Below are 25,283 nucleotides of genomic sequence, written 5' to 3'. Positions count from 1 at the left end.
AGGATACAGTTAATTTATCGTCAATCAAGCCAAAATCCCCAAAAAATAAGGCCCAACAAAGAAAAGAATGCCCCATAATGAAGAACGCCTTATAAACATAAATGGTGATGTTATAGTTTGTGAACCCTCAGTTCTAGAAGAAACTCCAGCCGTAAGCTTTGACAAGGGGTCAAAGAATCTGAAAACACCAAAACAGAGCTCAATAGAAGAGGGTTTCACAACTCATTACCCTGCAACATCTTACAAGAGCCCCCTACCAATGAGTTATTACCAACAGCAATGATCCCTGAACCTCTGGAGTCAGCTTTAACTCACTCAATCTTTCTTCAAAGCACAATAGTAACCATGGCACAGATCCCTGAACCTCTGGAGTCAGCTTACACTCACTCAATCTTTCTTCAGATCACAATAGGAACCACGGCACAGATCCCTGAACCTCTGGAGTCAGCTTACACTCACTCAATCTTTCTTCAAAGCACAATAGGAACCACGGCACAGATCCCTGAACCTCTGGAGTCAGCTTTAACTCACTCAATCTTTCTTCAGAGCACAATAGGAACCACGGCACAGATCCCTGAACCTATGGAGTCAGCTTACACTCACTCAATCTTTCTTCAGAGCACAATAGTAACGACGGCACAGATCCCTGAACCTCTGGAGTCAGCTTTAACTCACTCAATCTTTCTTCAGAGCACAATAGGAACCACGGCACAGATCCCTGAACCTCTGGAGTCAGCTTACACTCACTCAATCTTTCTTCAGAGCACAATAGGAACCACGGCACAGATCCCTGAACCTCTGGAGTCAGCTTTAACTCACTCAATCTTTCTTCAAAGCACAATAGTAACCACAGCACAGATTAACCATACTTCAGCTGTCGAACAAGCATCAGATTCAGATTTCAATGTGGACTTAATCTATGGGAAAGGAATCACCATGGAAAATCGTAAGATACAAAACAGGATTGATATATGATACTAAGAACTCATTGGACTGATCAAATAGCCTATTAGAAATTTAAAATATTGTGCAACAAGTAGAACAATCTAGTATAATCACAATGGAAGTCACCGGAAACGGATGATAATAATATAATAATATAACAGCCGCTTTTTCTGGGCCACCTGCAATGATCGCGATAAGCACCACAAAATATCCGAATCAATCAATCAGGGGGTTTAAAGCGTGCTACTCACCCGTGAGGTCTCAAGGCGCTGGGAGGCGGTGCAGCTCTAGTTCAAAAGAAGATCCAGGTCAGATGACATTTGTGGTTTATTATGTAGACAAGATTCATTGTATGGCTGCAAGATAGATACATACGCAGAATGTGGAAGGCAATTGAAAGCTTAGTGACGTAGTGGGCCAGACATCATCAGGTCCAAAACTAAATAAATATATACACACTTCCATCTCAAACAAGTGAAAAAGCTACAATACATGAGATCACCGAGCAATGCATGTATATTTGGCCACGCACATATAAACTATTGTTCTGGAAAAATCACAAGGAACTATGAAAGGAGAAACAGTGACCGTTCTGGACTTACCACTCCGGGGGATGAGAAACGTCAGTGTGAGATCTGGGGTAATCACACGAGGGGCTATGAATGGTCGAACTGTGACAGTTCTGCACCAACTTCTCCAAGGGACAAACGATGTCAGGCAGTCTCGGATCCGCTGCAACCAACCCAAGGGCAAAGAAATGTCAGGCTGTGGCAGGCCTGGAATAATCAACTCGGATGAAGTAACATTGAGTAGAGCCGAGTTCTGAACCACCACTTTGTAAAGCTGCCCTCGAGCACCAAACAGTGCATTTTGACTTATTGAACAAGGAGATGTCACACAGAGTCAGTCGTGGATCAGTCTTGATCAGGAGCAGAAGGAAGTGACTTGTGGATCAGTCACTGCCAGAAGCAAAGGGAAGTGACCCATAGATCAGTCACTCCCATGAGCAGAGGGAAGTGACCGTGGATCGGTCACTCACAAAAGCTGGGGGTCGTGGCCATGGACCGGTCACTCCCAAGAGCTGGGGGTAGTGACCGTGGATCAGTCAATCCCAAGAGCAAAGGGAAGTGACCCATAGAGCAGTTACTCCCAAGAGCAAAGGAAAGTGACCCATGGATCAGTCTCAGTCACTCCCAAGAGCTGGGGGTAGTGGCAGATGATCAATCTCAGCAGAGGGCAGTGACCCATGGATCAGTCACTCCCATGAGCAGAGGGAAGTGACCCATAGATGAGTCACTCCCATGAGCAGAGGGAAGAGACCGTGGATCAGTCACTCCCAAGAGCTGGGGATAGTAACCATGGATCAGTCACTCCCAAGAGCTGGGGGTAGTGACCATAGATCAGTCACTCCCAAGAGCTGGGGGTAGTGGCCGTGGATCAGTCACTCCCAAGAGCTGGGGGTAGTGACCATAGATCAGTCACTCCCAAGAGCTGGGGGTAGTGACCGTGGATCAGTCAATCCCAAGAGCAAAGGGAAGTGACCCATAGATCAGTCACTCCCAAGAGCTGGGGGTAGTGGCCGTGGATCAGTCACTCCCAAGAGCTGGGTGTAGTGGCCGTGGATCAGTCACTCCCAAGAGTTGGGGGTAGTGGCCGTGGATCAGTCACTCCTAAGAGCTGGGTGTAGTGGCCGTGGAGCAGTCACTACCAAGAGCTGGGGGTAGTGACCGTGGATCAGTCACTCCCAAGAGCTGGTGGTAGTGGCCGTGGATCAGTCACTCCCAAGAGCAAAGGGAAGTGACCCATAGATCAGTCACTCCCAAGAGCTGGGGGTGCGGCTGTGGATCAGTCATTCCCAAGAGCTGGGGGTAGTGGCCGTGGATCAGTCACTCCCAATAGCTGGGGGTAGTGACCATGAATCAATCTCGGCCACTGGGCAGAGGGAAGTGACCTGTGTGATGTGCGGAAAAAAGTAAAAGGGATAGTCAGTAAAAGGTCCGTGCTCATGTCATTAACTTGGTATTAGAGGGACGGGGGGCACTGGTGTATAAATGAGGAACAGTTTAGATGCAGAGCAGTACCCTCCCTAGTGGGAGAAGTGACAGCTTCAGACCAGCCATAACAGCTTTAACACAACGCTAATCATTTACTTCAATCTACATTACTTAGTGAACAAAATAATTGTTATTAAAGATATGGTAAAAGACGTCTATTCATTTGAAACCACTGGTCCACAAATTCAACTGAACAATCAGGGTTGAAATGCCTTCTCACTTCAGTCACTATCAGGAATAGAACATTTTATTGGCTTTTTATAATTAAAGGCCTGTAAAATAGGTGCTCAATTATTAAAAGCAGTGTTAGCAAATGGAGCTTTTTCAGAGTCTAATCCTGTAAGTCTGTTGTAAATAGCATATGTTATCGAGATACTTTACAAACGGTCATAAATAACTCCCCACGATCAGTAGCATTTAAAGAGTCTGGTATCATGCAAACATCTCAAAGGACAATGAAAGCCGACTGCAATCCATCAGATCATGGAAGCATCCTATTAGAAGCCGGCCAGTCAATATAACAAGAATTAACACATATAAGAAATATACCTAATCAATCCAATAACCCAGGTTTAACAGAATCGAAAGATGGATAGGGATTTAATAAATATATAAGTAAACAGACTCAAGGAAAAATGTAAATAAAAAGCCAAACCAGGACAAAAAAAATAACTCAAAATATAAAAACAATAAAGAAAGGTTGTTCTCTATTTTTTAAGGGAACAATCAACGTAGGGTCACTATCAAATTTGATGAGACACCTAACATATACATGGTCACTTAAAAAATGAATACAATTAACAATAAGCAAATAAATACTGGACAAACAAAATAGAATTTGCTCTCTTTTACATCCAGTCAAACGTCAACTGATGAAATAACACTACTGACTTTAGAAAGGGAAAAAGATTCAATAAGAATGAAATACTTAAGGAAATAGCAAAGGGAATTAATGAAAATATCAATAATTTCAAATTAAATACTGATAATTTAACAGGGATAGATGGAAGAGAAAAAATCATAATGTGTGACCAATTACCAACCTCTTCGCAAAATCTACCAATTACTACATCAATTCAATAAAGTAACGAAAAGCAAGCTAATTAAGCAAACTATTCTGGATCACATTCCGATAGGAAAAATGGAAAATGCCCCAAAAAAACAATGGTTCTATGATTAACGAATGAGCAGGTACCATTTTTGATCCAACTACTCACACTCAACTTGATTTCTGCCCACAATATCATTCTGAGGGCAAAAGATGTTTTGAATCGGCATAATATATTGAAATGAAATTCTGTATTTGAAGACCTGAAGGGAGTTACCTCTGAAGGCTTATTAAGTATTGAATGTATTGTGAACCTACTTCCTATTAAGGACACAACACACAACTTGGAGGTCTCATGAGACTGTGAATATATTCTGGTCTATGAAAAAACCCTTCTAGTTTGGGGCATTCTTATTAAAGTAGTACAGCAAGAGAAATACTCTTTCTTCTTAAGACACCCACGAGCTGATTACAATGCATCTAAATGATCATCACTTGCGAACCCTCGTAATATGGAAAAAGATCTAGATATTGTTTTAACAAATGAAGTGGATACTTTAAAAATAAAATTGTGTAATACTAATGCATCCAACAGAGAAGTCATTGTTCCTATTGGAGTAGTGCCAGTAGAAGAGAGTCTGTTCTTTTCCTTTTGAATTTGTGCGGTTTCAGCAGGAGAGTGCTGGAGCTTCTTAGGGACTGAGGCATACCAGAGAGTTCGAGCTTATTTGCCACGTAAGATGGAGTATTATGGTGGAGCGCTTTGTGCGTCAGGCAAGCAATCTTGAACCTAATCCGATCATTGAGCAATAGCCAGTTGAGCTGAATTAAGTCAGGTGTGATGTGATCATGTTTACGCGAGCCCGTGACAAGTCTTGCAGCAGATTTCAGAGTGACCCTTATGGGGTCTGACTAGCCTTAGGCAGCCCAGCCAAGGTCACAATTCCATATTCCACAAGGGAGATCACTAGAACCTAGACTGCAAGTTGCAGGTCCACAGGAGGTAAGAACAGCTTGATTTTCCTAAGCATGTTGAGATGGTAGTTGGCTCCCCTAGTTTTTGCGCTGATATGTTCTTGCATATTGAGGTATTTGTCTAGCGTGATGCCTAAGGATCTAGTGAAATCCACCACATGAGGACTGCCGTTGAGGGTCGTAAGATGTTTGAGCCAGTCTTGCGCATAGCGACGAAAGCGCAGTAAGAAACTGACGCATCACCGTTCCTGCGTGTAATGAAATGACGCATCACCTTCCCTGCACAACTTTCGTTGTATAGCGTTACGCATCCAAAGGTACATTGAACTCAAAGTGTCGCATTTACCATCTTAAAAGAACTAAGCTATTTCTACCATTTTTGAAGTACAGTATTGTGGATTTTTGTCGTTTGTGGTCTTGTGTTAAATCTCTATAAAGAATACTTATTTTTTAAATAAAACCTGAGTGGTGTCCATCTGTAGTGTTGCCACTGGGTTACTGTATGTGTTCACAAATGCTTTACACACTGCCTCTGAAATAAGCCTGTCTGCTCATGCCAAGCTACCAAGGGGGTGAGCAGGGGTTATTTTAGGAGTGTACCCCCTTACCCTGACTAGACACAAGGGTCCCTATTTGATCAGAGGTACCTACCTCTGCCAACTAGAGTCCCCCAAATCTAACAAGAAGGATAAGTAGACATGGCACATTATGGTCGAGTAGACTCAAGGCATCATCAACAATGTGGGTTAGGGCCGTTTCAGTACTATGCACCCCGCTAATACCAGATTGGTATAGGTCAAGCAGCTGAAACTCTTCGATGTGATTGCAAAGTTGTAGGTGTACGCATTTCTCAAGAAGTTTAGCTAGAGTCATATTGGAAATTGGGCGGAAATTGTTGGGATCAGATAAGTCTACATTGGGCTTTTTTGGAATGGGAGTGATTTGACCTATCTTTAGGCAATCAGGAATCCTCCGCTGTACGAGCGATTCATGGATAATCACGGACCCGAGAGGGAGGATGGCAGATCCAATGTCTTTGAAGAGTTTAGCCGGCAAGGGATCATGGAAATGATTAGAGGGTTTTAGTGACATTACCAGGCACATGCATCAACCTTTTTTGCGAGCGCAAATGGTGCGATTCGGAAAAATCGGCCGTTTGCGCCTGCAAAAAGGGCTTCTGCGATGCATCAAACTGCAAGGCTCTCGCAATTTAAGAAATCGCAATTTAATGCGGTTTCTTAAATTGTGATTGCATTTAAGGATTCGCAATTTGCGATTCCTTAAATGCAATGCATGATGAAATCGCAAATAGCGATTTCGCTAATAGGGGTCGCAAATTACCATCAATTTGAACTTGATGGTAATTAGCAAAAACTTTGAAAAATGCACTAAAGTGCATTTTTGAAAGTTATAGGTTACACACACGTGCATAACATGTGTGCACAGATCAATTTCACGGGTGCAACAGGGTGTCCTTTTGACACCCTAGCACCCTGAAATTGCATGCGCAATTTGCGAGTACCTATTGGGTACTCACAAATTGCGCTTGCAATTTCCCATTCATTCCTATGGGCCTGTAGGTACGTAGGAATGCATGGGAAGGCATTCCTTAATTGCGACTCGCAATTTGCGAGTTGCAATTAAGGAATATTTGGGAATTGCTAATTTTATAGCGATTCCTACATGCATAGGCTTTTGCAATTCCTTAATTGCGATTCCTTAATAATCGCAATTAAGGAATCGTAAAGGCCTACATTGTTGCATGTGCCCCTATGCTTTCATGCTGCGGATAGGTTTATTGTAAGAACTTTTTGCTCTCCTCAACTGTTTGAGGTTGGTTATGGATGGAGAGTTTTTCCATAATCTTTCCGAGAGCCTTCGTTTCCAACGCTCTCATTGAGGAAGCCATTGAACCAATGTTTGGACTGGTTGTCCGGAATACTTTTGAGTTGCTTCAGAGCAACTGTTTCGAGTATATTAGTCTTGGTCTGTAGATATTGTTAAGTTAGGTCATCTAAATTGATCATGTTAGGGGTTGGAGGGAGTAGGTTGTTGCTAAGAGAGGTTAGGTCCATTGCTTGAATGTCATTTAGATTCCTGGACCACTGTTTGTTCTTATGCGGTTGACCTGGTATAGAAATGACCTTTACAAGAATGCGAAAGGAGATTATGTAGTGATCCGACCAGTCATACGGTGAGATGCTTTCCAGTTGTATCAGGTTATCCTTAGCTATGATTAAATTGAGGGTGGAACCCTTGTTGTGGGTGGGTTCATTGCAAACATGGGTGAGGTTAAGGTCTGTGAGGAAAGCCTTGAAGGTACACAGCGAGGGATCAGTTGTATCGTTCCCGTGCAGATTGAAATCCCAAGGAAGATATGGTTAACGGGTAGGTCTGAGTTAGAAGCTATGATTTCCATCATCTGTTCGATGAAGATAAGATTGTCTCCAGGAGGATGGTAGTTTGTGTGGAGCAAACAGACCATCTTCTTGTTGTTCCGGATTTCAACACTCAGGTGTTCGTGAGAGAACATCGGCACAGTTTGTAAGAGTCTCAGAGTGATACTGGAGCAATAAATGTATGCAATACCGCAGGAGCTATAAATGTATGCAATACCCCCACCCATTTTAACAGGTCTATCCAGCCTGACGATGTCATATTTAGGAGGTACTAAGATGTCCAAAATTGGCAAGGAGAAGTCGTTGTGCCATGTTTCCGTTAATATCATGATGTCTAGGTCATGTGTAAGAATAAGGTCGGCAAGATCAGTAGCGTGTTTGAATACTGACCTGCAATTTTGTAGCATTGATTTGATGTGTGATTTAGTTTCCACAGTTTCTAGGTGTGATGTGGGTACATAGACTAGGTTGTTCTTGTACATATGGCCCTATGCGCTTTACTGAATGGTAGGTAAGTAACAGGACCAGGAATTGGCAAGGTCATCAGGGTTCAGTGTAGATTTCTCTAGGACGGGGAGGATCTGACCTGTCTTGAGAGCTTCTGGGAAAATAGCCTGAGCAAGGGAGACATTGACAATGAAGAGTAGGAGTGAGAGAGCATCTCCTGAGAGAACTTTGATGAAGGACGAGAATAAGACATCATCTTCATAAGAAATAGCTTTGAGGGAGTTGAGTATGTCGGCAAGATCTTCAAGAGATAGGGCATTAAATTATGATAATTGCGGGATTCAACAGTGAAGTGAGGGACTATGAGATCAGGCAGGCTTGGTGTTGTAGATGTGATGTTGGATTGTCTGTTTTTTTTCACTGTAGAAGTTATTACCATTGCACTTTTCTGTAGAATGAGGAATAGGCTTGTCTGGTAGGGGGTTGACACAGTGCTTGATTGTCTTGAAAAGCGTTCTGCATTTGTTAGTGGCATCATTGATGGTGTCTATGTAGTACTTAGCTTTAGCAGAGGTAATGGGCCGCAAGGAGATTTCAGTATCATGACGGCATGAGGAGTTCTGGTTTCCTTCCATTTTCTTTCCTGACTGTGGATGAATTGTTTATTTTCAGCAAGGTCTTATAGTACCAGGGCCCTGAAGGATTCCGCTTGCACCTGCATGTTGTAATTGGGGTGTGGATGTCCACGTAGTTTTCAAAAACAAAGTTAACGTTTGTTGTGTGTTGGTGTCAGAGGTGGAGCTGATAGGGTGAGAGGTTAGTTCAAGAATTAGGTTGTCCACGGGGCAGTCTTGAATGATGAGATGGTATGGTCTTCTCCTTTTGGGTGACTTTGGTTTTTTGTTAGGATACGGAGCTGGGAGATAATGATGGCGAAGTGGTCAGTCCAGCCCTGGGGTATGGGATGTTTGTAGTGGATTGTTGGTGATGTTGAAAATACATTGTTGAGAATGTGGCCTTTGGAGTGTGTTGGTTGTGTAATATGATAGTTTATGTTCAGAGTGTCAATAAGGTGGGGGGTGGTGTCTCTAGCTTTCTTTGAACCTGTGTTGTCTGTGAGGTTAAATTCACCCAATAGGGCAGCCCTGCCAAATACCACGCATCAGGCATTAGACTAATGCAGTTAAGTGTGGTGGTCCGCATCACCGCTGCAAAATGAGAAGTCACACATTTATAGAGCCTGATGTCTCCTGAAGTTGCTGGCAAACTGAGACAGGAGCACCGCTATTGGTGCACATTAAGCAAAGTGCGGACCGCGCGCTGCTCTGTCAGCCGCGCAGTGTATGACATACTGCACTACACTGTCCAGTACGGTGCACATTAAGCAAAGTGCGGACCGCGCGCTGCTCTGTCAGCCACGCACAGTGTATGACATACTGCACTACACTGTGCAGTACAACTGCACTGATCTGCTTGGGAGTTATTTGTTTACAATAAATAATCTCATCTGCCGGAAGGTGGTTCCTGTCGTGCCGGCCAGGCTGGGCTCAGCTGTGCTCTCACTGGCTCAGGCTCCAGCCCTGTTGTGGCCATCGCAACATTGTCTATTTGCCACCTGAGAAGGAATTGAAGTCAATAAGTGGGTGGCGTGAGCAGACGGAAGTTATGTTTGTAAGTTTAGTTTTGCAGTCTGCCACCGCTTGCACTGTCGCATTTGCCTCTCAACTTGATGCCATGCGACCGGACCAGGCTGCTGGAGGCTGCTTGTTGCGGCCGTGGGTCTCAGTCAATCTCAGCTTCAGGTCTTCAGACTCGTACTGGCTACTGAGGTTAGTATGTAACTTGTGTATAAATAAAGTCGAGTGACGCGATTAACCCCTTGCGTGCAGGTTTATTTCTCCCGCTGTGCGGGAGAAATAAACAGCGTTCGGGAACACGATGTCTCCCGGCCGTCGTGCGCACACGCCCACCGTAATGCACGACGGCCGGGAGACGTTGTGCGCACGCAAGGGGTTAAAGAACATTATTAATTTATTTTTCAATCAATCAATCAATCAATCAATCATAATACTTGTATAGCGTGCTACTCACCCGGAAGGGTCTCAAGGTGCTTGGGGGAAGGGGGATGCTACTGCTCGAACAGCCAGGTCTTGAGTTGTCTCCTGAAGGCGAGGTGGTCCTGGGTCAGCCGAAGGGGAGGGAGTTCCATGTCTTGGCCGCCAGGTAGGAGAAGGATCTGCCTTCAGCGGTGGCTCTTCGGATGCGTGGTACGGTGGCGAGGGCGAGGCTAGCGGACCGTAGCTGGCAGGTGGGCGTGTGGAAGGTCAGGCGGTCGTTGAGGTACTTGGGGCCCAGGTTGTGGAGAGACTTGTGTGCGTGGGTGAGGAGCCTGAACGTGATCCTCTTGTTGACGGGGAGCCAGTGCAGGTTCCTCAGGTGGCTGGAGATGTGGCTGCGTCGAGGGATGTCCAGGATGAGTCGGGCGGAGGCGTTCTGGATGCGTTGTAGTCTTTTCTGTAGCTTGGCTGTGGTTCCGGCGTAGAGGGTGTTTCCGTAGTCCAGCAGGCTGGTGACGAGGTCCTGGGTGACCGTCTTCCTGGTTTCGATCGGGATCCATCGGAAGATCTTGCGGAGCATGCGGAGGGTGTGAAAGCATGAAGAGGAGACGGCGTTGACTTGTCTGGTCATCGAGAGGGAGGAGTCCAGGATGAAGCCCAGGTTGCGTGCGTGGTCTGTCGGCTTGGGGGCGGTGCCCAGGGCTGGGTGCCACCAGGAGTCGTCCCAGGCAGAGGGTGATGGTCCAAGGGTGAGGACTTCCGTCTTGTCTGAGTTTAGTTTCAAGCGGCTGCTCTTCATCCACTCGGCGACGTCTTTCCACTCTGCAACTGAAAAGTGCTTCAATGCTCTGGTTGCCGCAGGCTGGTTTAGGTAGCTTTTGGCACGATTCTGAATGCTTTCGGAGAGCGGATGGAGAATCACAAGTTACTCATACATACCGAATCTATAAATTATGTTTTTTGACACTCAAGTGTGTGTCAACATGAACTACTTTCAATTTAGCTGATCTGGGACGTGGCCTGTGGCTTGCTGCAAATGTTGTTTATTAAATCCATGCTTGTGTTTACAATCAGAAGAGGGACGCTCAGTGAGGGCTTCTGCTGGTCTTGGCCTCCCATTACACTCATGGGAGTGCTAGTTTGAGGATACAGAACACCCCCTAATCTCTCATCGTTCTGCAGTGCACAGGCCAGATGCGGCTGCCTTCACTATTTTGAGCCACACGCAAGCTTCAGTTTGCATACACTGTCTGCAGCCCTTTAGAATCATTTCTCCTTTGCATGTCAATAACTAGAAGACAGACGTGTTCACCGTCTCCTTCTCTTTTGCTAACTCATGTTTTCATGTTTTAAAAGGCACAATTCTGTTCATGCTCTAATTAGCAATTCTGAATTCATTCAATGCTCACTCAAATCAGGAGGAATATTTGATTTTGATCCACATAATCTATGCATAGCATTTTAAGCGACATGTTTTTGTTTTGGAGAAAAATGTGACCTTTAATTGCAGGTCCCCATTATAAAAACTATAGTTAAAACTGGCATGAGAAACGCCACACCAATTACATTCTATTTCTTTGAGATCAATGTTATTGCAAAAGCTAATCACTAGAGCCAAAATGTGTGTACAGTGGTAATATGTGAGACACCGAGTAACAAAATACATCTCTGCTGGGTTTATTGCAGTGTAATAGCAATTATACATTATATCCAGGACCACTGGAACTATACAATTGTTCAGCTGCGATGGTTTTAGCATAATTACAGATGTGCAGCATTTGCCACATAATCCATCATCTGTTACATAATCTGCAGATTTTAAGAATTTTTTTTCTTATATCTAGCTCTAACGGTTGCAAAATTACTAAAAATGAGGCGTCACATGTTGCTGTGCAGTGGAAGGCCCTCTGCAAAGCTGGACTGATCACTTTTCTGCTGCTTATTGCTGTATTTGGGTGTTAAACTAGTATTAATGAGGTGCAATCAATGCCCATACAGTGTTACCAAGTTTAAAAATGATGAAACAATGGAGTGATATTACAAAATGTGCCACGTTTTGCCACATAATTTGCCTTTTCTTGCTGCATAATTTTCTCAACCCTGCCACAATTTGGTCCTCTCCTGCCACATAATTCCAGTGGTCCTGATTATATCCCTAGTCACCTTTTTTTTTTTTGCTAAACAAATTTTTATTGTTGTAATAGAATGCAAACACCATTGACTCGACATTGCAGAATACCAATAATGACGGATTACAGTTGGAGGAACACAGACATTGCAATCAGACCCCACCCTCCCGCAGTGAGTACAATACATTGTGTAGAAGGAACAAGCTACTCCACGGCACCCAGCCATGTGCCCATCACCCTCCGGTATTTCTAAGGACACCCCCGTGCCTCGTACATGGGTTTCTCTTGTGCCGCACACCAATCCACCCCCCATCTCCATCCCTCAGAACTTGGTGGTGTAGGACATTTCCAGGAGGCAGCTATATCCCGTTTTGCCACGACCATGGCTGTATTATAGAATAACTTCTCGTTCCTGGACCCATCAAGTAAATCTGTAATCCCTAGGAGGGAGTGACGTGGATTGTGGGGAACCTCCCACCCCAGGACCTCGGACAGCTCAGTTTCAATCTCTCCCCAGAACTGCGCCAGTCAGGGGCATGCCCATACCATGTGGAAGAAGTCAGCCGGGTCTTGACAGCATCTTGTGCAGGAGGCGGATGGGGAGAGACCGTCTCGATGCAGGCGCTGTGGGGTTAGGTAGGCAGCGTGTATGTAGTATAATTGAATCAGGCGGAGTTTGGCGGATGTGGTGATTGTCCTGGGCTACATGAGAGCATCACGCCTGTCCTCCTCATCCAGGGGGCCCACCCACTGGTCCCGATTCGGTCGAGCGAAGTCGGGGTATTGTTGACCAGCGTCTTTTAAATACGGGAAATACCCCCCTTCCCCAGGCCGCCCATCATGGTCTGTGCTTCAGGGGGACTTTATTCAGGGATCCCAGTGTCCTCAGGTAAGCGTACGTGGAGGGCATGCCGCATTTGTAAATATTTGTAAAATTGTGATTAATGGAGGGAATATTTGGATTGGGTGTACGGGAAAGGTCTGAGTCTGCCTGGGCCATCGGTAGAGACCAGCCCATTGAGGTCTCGGAGGAGCGATGCCTGTTGCAGGGCGGAGAGCCCGACCGGCTGGAGGAGTACCTAGGGTCCGGAGCCGCTACACTCAAGGACCTGATTGCCAATGTTAGTGATTGGCGCCCCCTGCGTGACCGCGTCCGATGCCGGCGCTGGCGTCCCGGCGATCTCTGTGCCTCAGTCCGTGACTCCTGGCGTTCTGGGGAGGAGGCACGTTGTTGGCGGAGAGGGCGTTCCTCCGTCAGCCATGTCCAAGCTGCCTGGGGTGAGTCAAAGAAGTGTGTCTTGCTTTGGAAAATGACTCGAAGGCGCGCCGGGAACTGAAGTTGATATTGTAGGCCCAGGGTGTGCAACTTTTTCTTGACGTCCGTGTAAGAGCGCCGGAGGTCCTGGACCTCCCTGGTGTAGTCCGGGAATATCAATATGACGTGATTTTGAAACTTGAGGGGCCCTATCGCCCGAGCCTTCCGCAAGATGGCGTCTCGGTCCTTGAAGTCAAGAATTTTGAGAATAATAGGGCAGGGCGCAGCACCGGGAGGAGGCCTGGGTACCAGAGACCTGTGTGCCCTTTCTACTACAAACCATGTCGATAGGTCCCCTCCCGGGATCCACGCCATGAACAGTCGGCTCCTGCTCGGAGGTGGTAAACCTGTCCATTTTAGTCTGTGTAGGGGCCGGTGTAGGCTTGGGACCCCTGTCCCTCCCCATAGTCGTGGGAGTGTGCAGTGCCACCGAGGTCGTGGGGAACCCGGGGGGACGGAAGGCCAGCATGGGGGCCACAGATCTGCAAAGGCTTAGGCAAGGGGGGGGGGGGGGGGCCACGGCGTGCTCCACAAGGTTTCACTCAGGTGGCCTAGTTTTGGAAGAACGCTCCCTTCAGGACCAGTTTGTAGAGAGCACCCTCTGCCACCCGAGGAGATGGTCGATCCTACTCGTGGATGGGCCCAGGCCCCAACTACTCCATCAACCGCCAGCCAGACCGCGTGGAGCCAGCGCTCCACAGCCAGGAGAAGAGGACCCCACACAAGTCCACCACAAGCGAAGAAGAAAAGGAAGGGGGGGGGGGGGGCCCAGACACCGCAGCCAGTTCCCGCCCCAACCGCCAGGAGCGGGGAACACCACCTCCGGGACAGTGCTAACGTGGCGCCCAGGAGGGGGGCCCGACCCAATGCCACCAGGCCCCACCACCTAGGGCACCATGGTCAGGTCTATCAATCGGCCTCCACACAAAGCATAGAGGAAGAGGGCCCTGCACAGTGCCAGAGATGGAAGTGGAGTGGGGGGAGAACGATCCAACCCCTACGCTGCTGCCCGACCAACAGCTGGTCCCCACTCACCGTACAGATCAGCCGCACCGCCCGGGGGCCCCTAACACCCCAAACACCTCCTCCACTCAGCCAGTGTCCCACCAGAGATGCTGCAACCCCACCAGGCCAGTCTAAGCTCAGGATCGCAGGCCCCTCCCGGGCCGGGAGCCGCAGCCGCCGGGTGGACCCCTCAGGAGCCGCAGCCAGCCACGTCCCCTCAGCACCAACAGACAACAACACCGCAGCCTCGCTGATTGGGGCCGGGCATACGTGGACGTATAGGCCGCAAACCCCAAGAGGTCACGAGGATGTACATGGGGCGCAGGGGGACTGGTGATCCGCACCCTCGCCTTCGCCGCCGCTGCCCGACCGACAGCCGATTCCCACCGCTCACCTTACGAAACTGTTTTGCCGCCCCGGGTGCCAGCTGATATGCTGGCCGAGCCTAGGCTGGGGTACACCACGTCTTGCAGGGCAGGACACACGCTCAATGGCAGGCTGTCCACAGGACAGAACAGTCGCAGGCACAGCACATCCTCCAGAAATACCGGCTGCCGTCTGGCCCCTCTCAACACCGCCGATCACCCGGTGCCGCGGCCCCGATGAGTAGGGGCCGCGCTCGCAGAGACAGCAGGCCGCAAAAGGCCACACGCCAGAGGAAGCCACCGGTCACGCTCCCAGTGGCAGGCCGCCCCGAGGCCGGGACAGGAGCCACAGGCGCCGCACGGCCTCCGCTGATGCCGGCAGCCGCCTGAACCCCTTAAGCACCGTGTATCTCCCGGTGCCGCTGCCCCGATAGTTGGGGGCCGCGCTTGCAGGGACTCAGCAGGCCGCAACAGGCCCGAGCCGAAGAAAGGCACTGGAGCCACAAATCCACACGAAAAATGCCAGATGAGGGGCACCACCAGTCGGGGGAACCACAGGTTCAGGTAGGAGGTCCAGATGGGTGCCGATGAGCGCTGGATTTGAGGCGGATGTCAGAGGGGTCCGGAGCACTCTTAGAGTGCGACCGCCATCTTGACGCCTCAGGCCACGCCCCCTAGTCACTTTTAATATATGCTTTTCACAATAAATACAACCAACCTGGCGCTTTTGCATAGCTTCTCATAATAAACTGATCAGGCCTATTACCTACAGTAACATTGATTTGAATTATTTTAGAGAGCTAGCAGCCGAGCTAAAGTCTTTTGAAAAAATTACAGCCTATGTGCCTTAGCCTCTCATTCTCCTGAAGTTTGCCAGGAGTTGCGGTGGGCTGGACAGCACTCCGACTCCGCGAGTCAACTGACCGAAGGGACTGAGTATTTATGATAATTTATTAGCAGGCAGCTGAGATCATCAGCGCTGATGCCTCTCACATCCTGTTTGGTACAGTCGGGTCCGACAGTGCCCTTTCATTTCTGGTGCTTTTCAGCAGTTTCAAGATCATATTAGAGTTTCTTGTTGCTCAAATGGGTGTAATTTCTGATATTTATATGTTTCCCTCCTCTTCATTGCTTGATTTTGCTTGCAAGGAAGGGTCACTCATATTTACACTGATATTATGAAAATGCCACACATAAACAATCTGAAATCTTGGCAGCTATGAGAGAGAGGTGTGGATCTGTTGGATAGAAGAGGTGGTGAGGAGACTTCCTTCTCTATCTCTGTACCTCCCCCTGCTGAGCTGCAAACCAGAGCTGGTGAGGACTTCCTTCTGCTCCTCTGCCTCTCCCCTCCTTCCTCCTCTACCTCTCGAGTCTACTGAGTTGTAACTCAGGGCTGGTGGTAACTTCCTCTGCTTCTCTTCTTCTCCCTGTTTCTCCCCCCAATACCTCTCCTCTGCGTCTGTAAGTCTTGCTCCTCTCCTAAATTGTAACTCCGGGCTAGTGGTAAATTGCTCTGATTGTCTTCTTCTGTCGGTATCTCCTCCTCCCCTAGTAACTCTCCTCACTATGTGTACCTCTTGCTCCTAAGAGATAACTCTGGGCTGGTTGTAACTTCCTCCGATTCTCTTCTCCGGTATCACTCCCCTGTACCTCTCTATGTGTACCTCTTGCTCCTAAGTTGTAACTCCGGGCTGATGATAACCTACTCTGATTCTCATCTTCTCCCTGTCTCTCCTCTTCCCTCAGTAACTCTCCTCTGTATTTGTACCTCTTGTACGTCTCCTAGGTTATAACTCAGGGTTGGTGGTAACTTCCTCTGACTCTCTTATTCTCCCTATTTCTACCCCCCAGTACCTCCCCTCTCTATGTGTACCTCTTGCTCCTCTCTAAGTTGTAACTCAGGGCTGGTGCCACCTTCCTCTCCTTCTCCCAGTACCACCTCCTCCCCCAGTACCTCCCCCCTCCCTATACTCCCTCTTCTCTCTGTACCTCTGGGTCAGGGCCGGTGGTAGCCTCCCTCTGCTGCCTCCTCCTCCCCCAGTACCTCTCCTCTCCCTATACTCCCTCTTCTCTCGGTACCTCTGGGTCAGGGCTGGTGGTAGCCTCTCTCTACCACCTCCTCTTCCCCCAGTACCTCTCCTCTCTATGTGTACCTCTTGCTCCTCTCCTAAGTTGTAACTCAGGGCTGGTGCTACCTTCCTCTGATTGGCTCCTTCTCCCAGTGCCTCCTCCACCCCAGTACCCCTCCTCTCCCTATACTCCCTCTTCTCTCTGTACCTCTGTCTCAGGGCTGGAGTGACCTCCCTCTGCCGCCTCTCTTCCCAGGATCCTTCCCATCCCTCTCTGAGGGTCATTCAGGATCTTTGTAGAATAACAAGGGATTGTTTACGTTCTCATTGATTCTACCAGGTTCATGTGCTGCTCCATATACAAAGTAAAATGCCGGGTCCTTACCGGCCCGAGCCCCGCGGCCTTGCCTTGTGTTTCTTGATTTTATTACCCCGTGTGTATTTACATGTTATGCGACAAAGAACAGTCTTTATCAATGTGAGCGTCATTGTATTGAAACAAGTGAAGCGAGTGTGTTGAAACGCCCAGAGTGGCCTACTTTGGAGATGGTAAACCCGGTTTGAGTCACGGAGTTGGTTCAATATCATGTGATTGTGAGCAAATCACTTTATCTCCCTGTGCCTACCAAAATGAATATGTTCTTTTGTAATGTAACTAGTACTCCTGCAAAGTGCTCCAATACCTACAGGTCGAGTTCACGCTATACAAAACTGCAAAAAACAAAAACGGATTTCAACAATCAGACGTTATCATTGCTCCCTGTTGTAAGTTAATAGTTATCCTAACTAGGTAATGTTTCCTTAAATTGGTAGGGCCTGCATTCTAGTGTTGTCATGCTTTAAGGGTTATTGATTAGTGAGTTGGATGCTGGCTGAAGAGGAAGCACCAACCGCAGTCTTTGTGTGCAATATAGGTTAATTGGAACCCCGTTCTACGTGTGAGTCTACTTTGTAACATTGGTGAGGATCTTCAGCTACGTCATGTTGTAGAAGCTGAAATAAGAAATAATACCACACATACAACTCTCTATCAGCACAAAATGTAGCAAGGTTTATTGGAGACCAACAAACAGTGGATTAACGTGCAGCACGGAGACATCAGCAAAGTCACTGAATGTCCAAAGAGGTGATGTATCTGGCAGTTTTTATAGGCCCAAACCACAAAGGATGTAGCATCATATCATACGTAGTACAAATGAAGCATAGTTAATTTGACCAATTAGCAAAGGCCTAAGCAGTGCTATACCATTTAAGGTCCGAAACATATTGTTCCTGACCACGTGTCCCAAGTAGGCAGTTTCTGGGACTTTCCACTGTAATGTAAGATATCAGTCTGGTACAATTCCAGTTAATAATTGCAACATAATAGTAATGACTTGAAATATTGTGAAATAGGATATGCTGAAACGTTTGTGTCTAAGCGAGCATCTTCCTTTGTCACGTATCTTGTTTCGAGCAAACCTTGTGTTACTAAAGCCATTCCTCTGAAGCAAAGGAAAAGTACAAGCATCTTGTGCAGTGATTTTCATGTCAACTTAACAGGGCCTAGAAGCTTACTGCATTTGGTATCATAAAGAAAGATGGCTTCTAAATTGCCCCATCTGATACCAAATCACTAATTCCTAATGTCTCACCACCATCTCCTCTCCTTCATCATCAGCATTGGTGTGATGTTCATGAGGTCCGTGCCATTTGTTGTGGGGCATACATTGTGCACAGCAGGATATAAATGCTGTGCAGCATGCTGGACAAACATGGATCATTATGCAGAGGGTGATTAGCACTGTTATTATTACAATAATCACCTCCAATATCCATGATCCCCCAGTCTCCTAACCATAGCATTAGCTGTTCCCACATTCCTCCAGTGTGTATGCCGTGTGCTTCCTCCTTTATGTCTTTTATGTTATGTATTGCCTTGTCTATATTGCGGCTGTTGTCAGGTATCCAGGAACAGTACACCTGGTGGATGGCTTGGCATACTCCTCCTTCCTTTGCCAGGATGGTGTCTAAAGCGCCAAGAAACCGATGGTGAAAGTGCGCGGTACAAATATTTTTAACATAACATTTAACATAACAAAGCAACCCTGTTCTGTATTACTACTGCTCTCATGGCAGTGAGTTCTTCAGTGATATTTCCCAAAGCTGCTACTGTTGGATCTGCAAGATCTTTAATCATCCTTGCTAACTGGTGTGTCCGTATGGAGGTATATACTGCCCCTACACCAGGCACCATTGCCCCTAACACGGTCACTAGATCATCCTGCCATTCTGGTGTCCTCCTAACCCTTCCTGTCCGGTGCTATTGGTGTTCAACCTGTACTAGGTCAGTGAAGTGTGTAATTTGAGGCAGGACTGAGGCAAGGTAGCAACTACCATACCATCCCGGGGGCAAATAGAAGTATTCCCATTGGTCACAAAGAACAGTCCCTTGAATCCCACTAGTCCAGGTGAAGATCGCTGATCATTCTTCCTAATTAGCGATAGCTTTGTTGTGTGTGTGCAGTTACTCTCACCAATGAAAATTGATGGCGTTACTGAATATTCACCTTCTGAAATTCGTAGGGCTTAATCATTCCTTTCCTCGCATTCCCTTAATCCCTGCTCACCCCTCGCTAACCCTGCAATGCTACACCCAAAACTGCATTTCCTCCGTGCTTCCCTTCCCTTCACTAGTTGTGATATTGTGCATGGTTGCTTGAGGGGGCGCACCGGCACAGCTGGCTTTTTAGGTGCCGTCCATTTAAAATGCATGAAGGTGCGATGAGCTGTTGTCTTACCCTAAATCTGTTTTTTTTTTTATACCTCAGCCCCTTTGTCCCGGCCTTCCCTGTCTTTCCACTCCTCATTCCTAGCAGTCTTGTCAAGTGTATTGAGCATTGCCTGATCTCTTTTTGCTGCTTGCATGTTCATGCGCGGCACTCTCTGTGTCTTAGGCCTTGCAGTTGCCGGTCCTACTGCTATCCCCTTCATGGAAACTGCAACAGTAATGGACATGTTATGCTGTCTGAAGAGCATATCGCGCATTAGGACACACCCCACATATTTAGAGACAGGTAGGACATTATAGCTCATGCTGTTTTCTGTGTTTGTTGGTAGATGTGTGCAAACATAACATCCCGATATGTTCATAATGCGTACATACATTTTTAGCATCTCAACAAATGTATTCCCTTGATACTCGTTCCATAATTCCTGTTCCTTTTCTCTTTTAATATCAACCTTCCCTGGAATGTCCAGCTCTGTCATTAATTTTCCTTTCTTCATCTGTTATATTTGAACCACTTCCATCCCCCACCTCAAAATTAAGGAGCGGCATTTACAAATCTTTTGCATATATTATTATCAGTGCAGTCACAATTATCCCTGGGAATGGCGACAGTATTGCCAGTAGCACTGATGGCCATTTCTTTTCCTCTGCACATGGTCTTGGCATGTTCGTAGGCGTTCGTAGGCGTTTGTAGGGGTGTCCTGTAATAAGTCTCTTATATTTCTTCACTTTGATCAGTGCCTTTAATCAACGTCTCTTATAAGGCCAGAACCAGTGTCCTCTATTGCATAAACCACGCAATCTAGAATGTCAAGACGTGTTAATGCAATATCTTGCGCTGGTACCTGATATCCGAAAGTAGGGAATGAAATGTCGTGCAAAATTAGGCTTCTTAGTCCACTCAATAGGGGAGGGTTTGGCACAGTCAATTGCAGTACTGACTTTTTCTCTATCCCAGGAGACAGCAGTTTTATGCGAATTATTAGTTCTAACTCTTCCACTTGTATCCGCAGAGATCTGATTCTTCCAGACCTTATTATTGGCATTTGCAATCAGATGATGCTATTCATGTTATAGGCGTGTCCTTGATAGCTTTGCCTTCGGTATTTACCTAGCATGGTCTGTATCGCTACAGGTGCTATTTGTACAGACTCCAGCAACACTAACTAGCAGGTTCTGCGCCGCTATTGGAATTGAATTGATGCAGACCCAGCAACACTTGAAAAGGATTGTTGGTGCCTGTGTTGTGTACTGTCAGAGGTTACTAGCACGTGACAGTTGGCACTTATTTGGCATGATACCTGGAGCCTGACCTGCTGTGCGCAGCAGGGGAGTGCCTCTGGTATGTTCTTTTTTCTGTTGGAGGCCTGGCCTGCAGCGAACAGGGAACTACCTCTTCTTCACTAATTGTCCGTTCTTGCTTGTCTGGTGGAGCGAAGGTTGTACCTGCAGGACGCCTCAGATGCCACTGGAGGTGGTAGCGGAGCTTGATCTCTGCTGTCTGGCCCTGCTGCTTTCTTGGTGTAGGAGCTGTGTATCCAGGATGTCAGCCCTTCACACTTGACGGCTGTTGCTGTAGTTAAGAGGATCTGGTGCGGTCCCTTCCACCTTGGCTGGAGGCAGTGCTGTCGGGTGTGTGCCTTTACCCAGGTCCAAATCACCAGGCTGCAGATCATGTGGCGGTGGAGTTGCTGCTTCTGGAAGAGCCTGCAGAACCTGGCGATGAATATAACGTAAGGTCTCTGTTAATTTCTTACAGTAACATAAAAGCAAATCGTCTGTTATCGATAGTGGAGCTGTGGACATATGGCCTGCAATGTTCATGGGGCGGCCGAAGACTATTTCGTGGGGGCTGAGCTTTGTTACCCTATCTGTGTGCTTCTCATTGCCAGCAGGGCTAGTGGTAGTGCATCCACCCATGAAAGTTCAGTTGATAGACACACATTTTTCAAATCTTATTCTTCAACACCCCATTCTTCCTCGCCACAGCACCTGCTGCTGGTGGGTGATAGGCACAGTGTAACTTTTGTGTGACCAAGCCCCTTACATATTCCCCCTATAACATGGTAAATGAACGCAGGTCCATTGTCAGAGCTCAGAAGGGATGGAATTCCAAAGCATGTCAATAAGTCTTTCAGGAGGCATTTAGCAACAGTGTGTGCATCACAGTTCTTTGTTGGATAGGCCTTGCTCCACTTGCTGAACATGCATACTATTACCAAAACATGTTTGTATGTCTGGGTGGGGGGGCATGTCAATGAAGTCTAGCTGGAGACTTTCAAAGGGTCCGTAGGGCGGTGGGAAGTGGCCAGGAGCAGTTGGTGTACCTTTCCCAGTATTATACTGTGCACTGACAGTGCATTGTCTGCAAAGTTTTTCTGCTATTTGATGAAACTTGCAGCGGTACCAACATTGGGAAAATAACCTGATCATGCCGTCCCGGCCAACGTGTGTGGGACCATGAAATAGGTGCGCCATGGAGGGAAGCATGGATGAAGATAGGCATTTTTTTTCCATTAGGCCCTGTCCATAAACCTTCCTTTGTTTGCACATACCCACCCTTTGCCCAGTCCTCTTTTTCATTTTTCTCCACTTTGCTCTGAATGTGTATGGGATCAAAATGTAATGAATCATTGGTAGTATCTGTGTCATTACTGTTGCTGATTATCTGCACCGTAGCTAGCCGACAGCCTGTCAGTGCTATTCTCTTTGTCTCCCCATCAATGAATGCATTTCCTTTTGACACATAGTCCTTTGCTGAAGTGTGTGCTGCACATTTGATGATAGCCACTTGTGATGGTAATAACAGGGCTTGGAGAAGGTCACTTATCAATTGGGCGTGTTGTATTTGTAGGCCTGTGATGTGAGGAATCCCCTCATTGACCACAGCTGGCCAAAGTCATGGACCACTCCGAAGGCATACTAGCTGTCTGTGTATATGTTCTCTTTTTCCTTTAGCCAATGTGCATGCCCTCGTCAGTGCCACGCGTTTGGCTGCTTGTGCGCTCTTGGTGTTTGCCAACCTTCCCCCTTCCAGTAGTTTATTAGCTGTGCCCACTGCATAGGAGGCCTGCAAAGTTACTTTGTCATCCCGAAGACATGACCTATCTACAAACAAGCCCCCTTTGACATCGGGAAGTGCTGTGTCTTTCAAGTCTGGGCGCACCTTTGTGTGTCTGTCAATGGCTAATGCACAATCGTGAAAGGCATCGTCTGATTCTAGATCATCCAGCTTGTGCTCTGTTGGCAAAAGGCATGCTGGGTTCAAAGTGGTGCATCTCCTGATGGCAATGTGTGGTGCTAACAGTATCAGTTCATACCTGGTAAGTCATGCATTTGTTAGGTGCTGAGTCTTAGTGGACGTGAGCAGTTTGTCCACCGCATGGGGAACGTGCAAAATCATTGTGTGTGCCAGCACAATGCTCTCAGACTGTTCTACTGCTGGTGCTGGTGCCGCGACTGCTCGGCGGCAAGGTGGGAGCGCAGAGGTCACTGGGTCTAGTGTGGCTGAGTAGTATGCCACTGGGTGGTAGTAGGATCCGTGCTTTTGACTTAACACCCCTAGTAAGCACCCTCCCTTCTCATGGCAGAACAGGTGGGAATCTTTGCTGTAATCTGGGAGGCCTAGCGCTGGTGCTCCACTCAGTTCACTTTTGAGTTTGTTCAATGCCTTGTCACAATCCGGTGGCCAAGGTACCACGTCTGGGATCTCTTTGTGTGTTAGTGCTTGTAATGGCTTTGCAATGAGGGAGAAATTTGTGATACAGTGATGACAGTATCCCGTCACCCCCAAAAATGCCCGAACCTCTTTTTGTGTGCGTAGTCGGGGAAAGTGGGTGATTGTTGCTATCCTGTCAGGTAGTAATCTCCTGGCCCCTTCAGACAGTTCGTGGCCTAAATATGTCAGAGCAGTGAGGCAGAACTGTAATTTCTTGGGCAAAACCTTGTAACCTTTTATTGCTAGGTGGCACAGGATGGCAATAGTGTCCTGTACGCAAGCATCCCTTGAAGGCGAGGCCAGTAGTAAATCATCTATGTACTGGATAAGAGTTGAGCCTCCCTTCAGTACCAGGGAGTCCAGATCTGTCTTTAGTGCATTCGTAAAGATGGAGGGTGATTCTGTAAAGCATTGAGGGAGCCTTTCTCATGTTAGTCTCCTCCCATTATACCTAAAACTAAAAAGATACTGGCTGTCTGGGTGCAAGGGGATGGTAAAGAAGGCGGAGCTTAAATCCAGCACTGTGAAGTATGTGGCTGTGACTGGGATATTGGACAATCTTGTTGCTGGGTTTGGAACTACTGGAAAGAAAGGTATCACTATTTTGTTCAATTCCCTCAGATCTTGGGTAAAACGGTAGACGGGGGCCCCATCCGGGCCCTTAGATGCTTTCTTGACAGGGAGTATTGGTGTACTGCATTGGCTAGAGCGTATCTCCCTTATTATTCCCTGCTTCAGGAGGTCCTGTATTACTGGTGCTATGCCCTCCTCCCCTTCCTTTGAAATTTTGTACTGTGGGACTCTTGGGAGGAGGGCTCATGCTTCAATTTAATCTGCACTGGCGGGTAATTCAACACCTGTCCTACGTCATTTGCACTGGTAGCACAGACTTGGGGTGGCACACAGTTGCGCAGCTCTGAGGGTATGACGGGGTCAGTGCAGGTCATGAAAGCTTGTAACATCAGACCATTAGGTCTGCTTTCTAGGAAGACCCGTTGGTGAGCAGTGTATGGTGAATTGCAATTTACAAAGCAAGTCCCTACGTAGCAGGTTCACTGGACAGAATATGCTGAGGATAAATTGATGGTTGACAGTTATGGTGCCTACCCTTAATTGTAGTGGCTGTGTGAGATATTCATCTATTGGTTGTCCCGTCATTCTGACTGCTGTAACCTGTGTTCCCGAAAGTGGTGCCTCAGGCGTCACTGACGCCTTTAGCATTGATCTTTGAGCTCCTGTGCCTATCAAGAAGGGTACAATTTTGCCCCAAACTGATCCCTCTACATATGGACCTGATTGATCCACTCCTATGGCTGGAGCTATTAGGCAGTCTTCCACTTTCAGGCATCCCTAGAATAAATCTTGTGGCAGTGGTGGGAAGCCATTGTCCTGCTGTCCCCACCCGTCCCTCCCTGTCCAATCCTGCTGTGTTGGAGGCATTTCGCTGGGCATGTAGCCATGCTGTTCATTATTTCTATACTCTGTGCTCTGGGTGTTATGCTAGTATTGTTGTTGGTCCTGTCCCCTATTCTGTGTGGGCCTGCCTTCAGCATTTTTCTTTTTTAATATTGGGCAGTCTGCTTTCCAGTGGTTGGGGTCCTTACAGTAGAAGCAAGCTGTACCCGGTGGCGGTAGGGAAGCTGACCTGCCATTCTGTGGTCTTCCTGTACCCTTCCCCCTACCTCAGCCCCTCCCTCTTCCTTGCTGACTTGTGTAGAACCTTTCTTGTGCTACCATTAGTCTGACTTTTTCTTTCTTTATTTTCTCTGCTTCGATTGTCTGTACATTGGACTGATAATCAGAGCAGTATCTTGCTGCTGCCAGCACCTTTTCTATGGGTTCTTGCTGCCAGCAAACAAACGATGTTTGTAGGTGTGTTTTAATAGGCGGTCTCAGGCCTTGGACAAAAGTGGTGACAAAGGCTGGCATGGCTTCTCCCATTGGATTTTTTAGCCCGCTGTTCTGCTGATAGACTTGCAGAAGA

At 47.2% G+C, this 25,283-nt stretch overlaps 2 protein-coding genes across 15 annotated transcripts in view; both read right to left on the bottom strand.

Moving 5' to 3' along the window:
* LOC146822518 (uncharacterized) overlaps positions 1-25,283 on the bottom strand; it is a 266,233-nt gene that overhangs the window by 124,537 nt on the left and 116,413 nt on the right. The window lies entirely within an intron of this gene.
* Positions 1-25,283, bottom strand: part of LOC146822519 (uncharacterized) — a 237,470-nt gene that overhangs the window by 182,234 nt on the left and 29,953 nt on the right. For 2 of the 14 annotated variants that reach the window (XR_014963323.1, XM_085613639.1), the window contains exon 4: positions 1,197-1,232. The exons of 11 other annotated variants lie outside the window; for them this stretch is intronic. The gene's annotated coding sequence lies outside the window, so the exon portion shown is untranslated. Of the gene's footprint in view, positions 1-1,196; positions 1,302-25,283 lie in introns of all 14 variants that reach the window. One more of the 14 variants, XM_085613641.1, reaches the window with a different exon arrangement.

This window comes from Triturus cristatus, chromosome 6 (assembly GCF_964204655.1).
Source record: "Triturus cristatus chromosome 6, aTriCri1.1, whole genome shotgun sequence".
Taxonomy (NCBI): domain Eukaryota; kingdom Metazoa; phylum Chordata; class Amphibia; order Caudata; family Salamandridae; genus Triturus; species Triturus cristatus.
This window is presented reverse-complemented; position numbering and strand designations above follow the sequence as displayed.